General features: G+C 40.7%; 1 protein-coding gene across 1 annotated transcript in view; it reads left to right on the top strand.

The window, feature by feature from the left end:
• LOC121845138 (voltage-dependent T-type calcium channel subunit alpha-1H-like) overlaps nucleotides 1–7,500 on the top strand; it is a gene marked incomplete at its 5' end in the record, with an annotated part of 117,814 nt that overhangs the window by 90,191 nt on the left and 20,123 nt on the right.

Genomic DNA, 7,500 nt, shown 5'->3' with positions numbered 1-7,500 from the left:
GCTACAGCTGATATCTCTACAGTATAAACCCTGCTACAGCTGATATCTCTATAGTATAAACCCTGCTACAGCTGACCTGATATCTCTATAGTATAAACCCTGCTACAGCTGATATCTCTATAGTATAAACCCTGCTACAGCTGATATCTCTACAGTATAAACCCTGCTAAGCTGATATCTCTATAGTATAAACCCTGCTACAGCTGATATCTCTATAGTATAAACCCTGCTACAGCTGATATCTCTATAGTATAAACCCTGCTACAGCTGATATCTCTATAGTATAAACCCTGCTACAGCTGACCTGATATCTCTATAGTATAAACCCTGCTACAGCTGATATCTCTACAGTATAAACCCTGCTACAGCTGATATCTCTATAAACCCTGCTAGTATAAACCCTGCTACAGCTGACCTGATATCTCTACAGTATAAACCCTGCTACAGCTGATATCTCTACAGTATAAACCCTGCTACAGCTGATATCTCTATAGTATAAACCCTGCTACAGCTGATATCTCTATAGTATAAACCCTGCTACAGCTGATATCTCTATAGTATAAACCCTGCTACAGCTGATATCTCTACAGTATAAACCCTGCTACAGCTGATATCTCTACAGTATAAACCCTGCTACAGCTGACCTGATATCTCTACAGTATAAACCCTGCTACAGCTGACCTGATATCTCTATAGTATAAACCCTGCTACAGCTGATATCTCTATAGTATAAACCCTGCTACAGCTGACCTGATATCTCTATAGTATAAACCCTGCGACAGCTGATACCTCTACAGTATAAATCCTGCTACAGCTGACCTGATATCTCTACAGTATAAACCCTGCTACAGCTGACCTGATATCTCTACAGTATAAACCCTGCTACAGCTGATATCTCTATAGTATAAACCCTGCTACAGCTGATATCTCTATAGTATAGACCCTGCTACAGCTGATATCTCTACAGTATAAACCCTACTACAGCTGACCTGATATCTCTATAGTATAAACCCTGCTACAGCTGATATCTCTACAGTATAAACCCTGCTACAGCTGATATCTCTACAGTATACAGTATAAACCCTGCTACAGCTGATATCTCTATAGTATAAACCCTGCTACAGCTGACCTGATATCTCTATAGTATAAACCCTGCTACAGCTGATATCTCTACAGTATAAACCCTGCTACAGCTGATATCTCTACAGTATAAACCCTGCTACAGCTGACCTGATATCTCTACAGTATAAACCCTGCTACAGCTGATATCTCTACAGTATAAACCCTGCTACAGCTGACCTGATATCTCTATAGTATAAACCCTGCTACAGCTGATATCTCTACAGTATAAACCCTGCTACAGCTGACCTGATATCTATAGTATAAACCCTGCTACAGCTGACCTGATATCTCTACAGTATAAACCCTGCTACAGCTGATATCTCTACAGTATAAACCCTGCTACAGCTGATATCTCTATAGTATAAACCCTGCTACAGCTGACCTGATATCTCTACAGTATAAACCCTGCTACAGCTGATATCTCTACAGTATAAACCCTGCTACAGCTGATATCTCTATAGTATAAACCCTGCTACAGCTGACTCTACAGTATAAACCCTCTCTGATAGTATAAACCCTGCTACAGCTGACCTGATATCTCTGTAGTATAAACCCTGCTACAGCTGATATCTCTACAGTATAAACCCTGCTACAGCTGATATCTCTACAGTATAAACCCTGCTACAGCTGACCTGATATCTCTACAGTATAAACCCTGCTACAGCTGATATATCTCTACAGTATAAACCCTGCTACAGCTGATATCTCTACAGTATAAACCCTGCTACAGCTGATATCTCTATAGTATAAACCCTGCTACAGCTGACCTGATATCTCTATAGTATAAACCCTGCTACAGCTGACCTGATATCTCTATAGTATAAACCCTGCTACAGCTGATATCTCTCTACAGTATAAACCCTGCTACAGCTGACCTGATATCTCTACAGTATAAACCCTGCTACAGCTGACCTGATATCTCTACAGTATAAACCCTGCTACAGCTGATATCTCTATAGTATAAACCCTGCTACAGCTGATATCTCTACAGTATAAACCCTGCTACAGCTGATATCTCTACAGTATAAACCCTGCTACAGCTGACCTGATATCTCTATAGTATAAACCCTGCTACAGCTGATATCTCTACAGTATAAACCCTGCTACAGCTGATATCTCTACAGTATAAACCCTGCTACAGCTGATATCTCTACAGTATAAACCCTGCTACAGCTGATATCTCTACAGTATAAACCCTGCTACAGCTGATATCTCTACAGTATAAACCCTGCTACAGCTGATATCTCTACAGTATAAACCCTGCTACAGCTGACCTGATATCTCTATAGTATAAACCCTGAAACAGCTGATATCTCTACAGTATAAACCCTGCTACAGCTGATATCTCTATAGTATAAACCCTGATATCTCTACAGCTGATATCTCTATAGTATAAACCCTGCTACAGCTGATATCTCTATAGTATAAACCCTGCTACAGCTGATATCTCTATAGTATAAACCCTGCTACAGCTGACCTGATATCTCTATAGTATAAACCCTGCTACAGCTGATATCTCTACAGTATAAACCCTGCTACAGCTGATATCTCTACAGTATAAACCCTGCTACAGCTGACCTGATATCTCTACAGTATAAACCCTTGCTACAGCTGATATCTCTACAGTATAAACCCTGCTACAGCTGATATATCTATAGTATAAACCCTGATATCTCAGCTGATATCTCTATAGTATAAACCCTGCTACAGCTGATATCTCTATAGTATAAACCCTGCTACAGCTGATATCTCTACAGTATAAACCCTGCTACAGCTGATATCTCTACAGTATAAACCCTGCTACAGCTGACCTGATATCTCTACAGTATAAACCCTGCTACAGCTGACCTGATATCTCTATAGTATAAACCCTGCTACAGCTGATATCTCTATAGTATAAACCCTGCTACAGCTGACCTGATATCTCTATAGTATAAACCCTGCTACAGCTGATATCTCTACAGTATAAACTGCTACAGCTGACCTGATATCTCTACAGTATAAACCCTGCTACAGCTGACCTGATATCTCTACAGTATAAACCCTGCTACAGCTGATATCTCTAGTAGTATAAACCCTGCTACAGCTGATATCTCTATAGTATAAACCCTGCTACAGCTGATATCTCTAGTATAAACCCTACTGCTGACCTGATATCTCTATAGTATAAACCCTGCTACAGCTGATATCTCTACAGTATAAACCCTGCTACAGCTGACCTGATATCTCTACAGTTTAAACCCTGCTACAGCTGATATCTCTATAGTATAAACCCTGCTACAGCTGACCTGATATCTCTATAGTATAAACCCTGCTACAGCTGATATCTCTACAGTATAAACCCTGCTACAGCTGATATCTCTACAGTATAAACCCTGCTACAGCTGATATCTCTATAGTATAAACCCTGCTACAGCTGACCTGATATCTCTATAGTATAAACCCTGCTACAGCTGACCTGATATCTCTATAGTATAGACCCTGCTACAGCTGATATCTCTACAGTATAAACCCTGCTACAGCTGATATCTCTACAGTATAAACCCTGCTACAGCTGATATCTCTACAGTATAAACCCTGTATAAACCCTGCTACAGCTGACCTGATATCTCTATAGTATAAACCCTGCTACAGCTGATATCTCTACAGTATAAACCCTGCTACAGCTGACCTGATATCTCTATAGTATAAACCCTGCTACAGCTGACCTGATATCTCTACAGTATAAACCCTGCTACAGCTGATATCTCTATAGTATAAACCCTGCTACAGCTGACCTGATATCTCTATAGTATAAACCCATCCTGATATCTCTACAGTATAAATCCTGCTACAGCTGACCTGATATCTCTACAGTATAAACCCTGCTACAGCCTGATATCTCTATAGTATAAACCCTGCTACAGCTGACCTGATATCTCTATAGTATAAACCCTGCTACAGCTGATATCTCTACAGTATAAACCCTGCTACAGCTGACCTGATATCTCTACAGTATAAACTGACCTGATATCTCTATAGTATAAACCCTGCTACAGCTGACCTTATATCTCTACAGTATAAACCCTGCTACAGCTTATATCTCTACAGTATAAACCCTGCTACAGCTGACCTGATATCTCTATAGTATAAACCCTGCGACAGCTGATATCTCTACAGTATAAATCCTGCTACAGCTGACCTGATATGTCTACAGTATAAACCCTGCTACAGCTGATATCTCTACAGTATAAACCCTGCTACAGCTGATATCTCTACAGTATAAACCCTGCTACAGCTGATATCTCTATACTATAAACCCTGCTACAGCTGACCTGATATCTCTGTAGTATAAACCCTGCTACAGCTGATATCTCTACAGTATAAACCCTGCTACAGCTGATATCTCTATAGCATAAACCCTGCTACAGCTGACCTGATATCTCTATAGTATAAACCCTGCTACAGCTGACCTGATATCTCTGTAGTATAGACCCTGCTACAGCTGATATCTCTACAGTATAAACCCTGCTACAGCTGATATCTCTACAGTATAAATCCTGCTACAGCTGACCTGATATCTCTACAGTATAAACCCTGCTACAGCTGACCTGATATCTCTACAGTATAAACCCTGCTACAGCTGATATCTCTACAGTATAAACCCTGCTACAGCTGATATCTCTATAGTATAAACCCTGATACAGCTGACCTGATATCTCTATAGTATAAACCCTGCTACAGCTGACCTGATATCTCTATAGTATAAACCCTGCGACAGCTGATACCTCTACAGTATAAATCCTGCTACAGCTGACCTGATATCTCTACAGTATAAACCCTGCTACAGCTGACCTGATATCTCTACAGTATAAACCCTGCTACAGCTGATATCCCTATAGTATAAACCCTGCTACAGCTGATATCTCTACAGTATAAACCCTGCTACAGCTGACCTGATATCTCTATAGTATAAACCCTGCTACAGCTGACCTGATATCTCTATAGTATAAACCCTGCTACAGCTGATATCTCTATAGTATAAACCCTGCTACAGCTGACCTGATATCTCTACAGTATAAACCCTGCTACAGCTGATATCTCTACAGTATAAACCCTGCTACAGCTGATATCTCTACAGTATAAACCCTGCTACAGCTGACCTGATATCTCTATAGTATAAACCCTGCTACAGCTGATATCTCTACAGTATAAACCCTGCTACAGCTGACCTGATATCTCTATAGTATAAACCCTGCTACAGCTGACCTGATATCTCTACAGTATAAACCCTGCTACAGCTTATATCTCTACAGTATAAACCCTGCTACAGCTGACCTGATATCTCTATAGTATAAACCCATCGACAGCTGATATCTCTACAGTATAAATCCTGCTACAGCTGACCTGATATCTCTACAGTATAAACCCTGCTACAGCTGACCTGATATCTCTACAGTATAAACCCTGCTACAGCTGATATCTCAACAGTATAAACCCTGCTACAGCTGATGTCTCTTACTATAAACCCTGCTACAGCTGACCTGATATCTCTATAGTATGAACCCTGCTACACCTGATATCTCTACAGTATAAACCCTGCTACAGCTGATATCTCTATAGTATAAACCCTGCTACAGCTGACCTGATATCTCTATAGTATAAACCCTGCTACAGCTGATATCTCTATAGTATAAACCCTGCTACAGCTGATATCTCTACAGTATAAACCCTGCTACAGCTGATATCTCTACAGTATAAACCCTGCTACAGCTGACCTGATATCTCTATAGTATGAACCCTGCTACACCTGATATCTCTACAGTATAAACCCTGCTACAGCTGATATCTCTATAGTATAAACCCTGCTACAGCTGACCTGATATCTCTACAGTATAAACCCTGCTACAGCTGATATCTCTATAGTATAAACCCTGCTACAGCTGATATCTCTACAGTATAAACCCTGATACAGCTGATATCTCTATAGTATAAACCCTGAAACAGCTGATATCTCTACAGTATAAACCCTGCTACAGCTGACCTGATATCTCTACAATATAAAGCCTGAAACAGCTGATATCTCTACAGTATAAACCCTGAAACAGCTGATATCACTACAGTATAAACCCTGAAACAGCTGATATCTCTACAGTATAAACCCTGAAACAGCTGATATCACTACAGTATAAACCCTGAAACAGCTGATATCTCTACAGTATAAACCCTGCTACAGCCCGACCTCAGGAGTAAATCTCAGTTGTCTTTTCATTCAGAATTAGAGACAGCAGGTGCGTTAGAGAGAGAGAGAGAGAGAGAGAGAGAGAGAGAGAGTCGAAAACAGCAGGTCCGGTGAACATGTCAGGGTTTCATAGCCGCAGGCAGAACAGTTGAAACTGGAGCAGCAGCACGACCAGGTGGACTGGGGACTGCAAGGAGTCATCAGGTCAGGTAGTCCTGAGGCATGGTCCCAAAGGCTCAGGTCCTCCGGGAGGAGAGGGAGAGATAATTAGAGGGAGCATACTTCAATTCACACAGGACACCAGATTAGCTACATTAGCTACTTATGCTACGTTAGCTACATTAGCTACATTATCTACATTAGCTACATTAGCTACATTATCTACATTAGCTACGTTAGCTACATTAGCTACTTATGCTACGTTAGCTACATTAGCTACATTATCTACGTTAGCTACGTTAGCTATATTGGCTACGCTATCTACGTTAGCTATGTATGCTACGTTAGCTACATTAGCTACGTTATCTACGTTAGCTACATTAGCTACGTTAGCTACAGTAGCTATGTTAGCTACATTAGCTATGTTAGCTACGTTATCTACGTTAGCTACGTTAGCTATATAAGCTTCGTTAGCTACATTAGCTCTGAATGTGGGCATGATGTCGGCCCATCGTTGGGACATGCATGATTAAGGTCTATACACCGACAGCAGCAGCATCTCTCTAACAAACACTACGGTACGATGCAGTCGGTGCTACTGTACCTGTAAACATGAGACGGTATCGTCGGTGGTGTACCGGGAAAACATGGTTTGATGGGCAGCAGACTCAGAAACATAGCTGGAACCGTTGATAAATGGCATATTTTTAGACTTCAGTAATCACAACGCCACTAAGCGGTAGTCCAGCAGGCGTTGGGATGACCTCACGTGTTTGTCCAGTTTGTCTCAGCAGGGCTGGGGTTCATTCAATATCAACATCAGCATCAATTGTATTTTGTTTTTTTAAATGGTTCCATTATTTTGAATTAGGGCGATTTGTATTTTTTTCAATCATTGAATTGAATTTGCACTTTCTGACTGAATTGACTGAATGTCAACTCCCAAACCATGTCTGTCTCATAGTTACTGTCTGTTACTGATGATGTCACAGTTACTG

The sequence above is a fragment of the Oncorhynchus tshawytscha genome, unplaced genomic scaffold (genome assembly GCF_018296145.1).
Source record: "Oncorhynchus tshawytscha isolate Ot180627B unplaced genomic scaffold, Otsh_v2.0 Un_contig_1256_pilon_pilon, whole genome shotgun sequence".
NCBI classification, from domain to species: Eukaryota; Metazoa; Chordata; class Actinopteri; order Salmoniformes; family Salmonidae; genus Oncorhynchus; species Oncorhynchus tshawytscha.
This window is presented reverse-complemented; position numbering and strand designations above follow the sequence as displayed.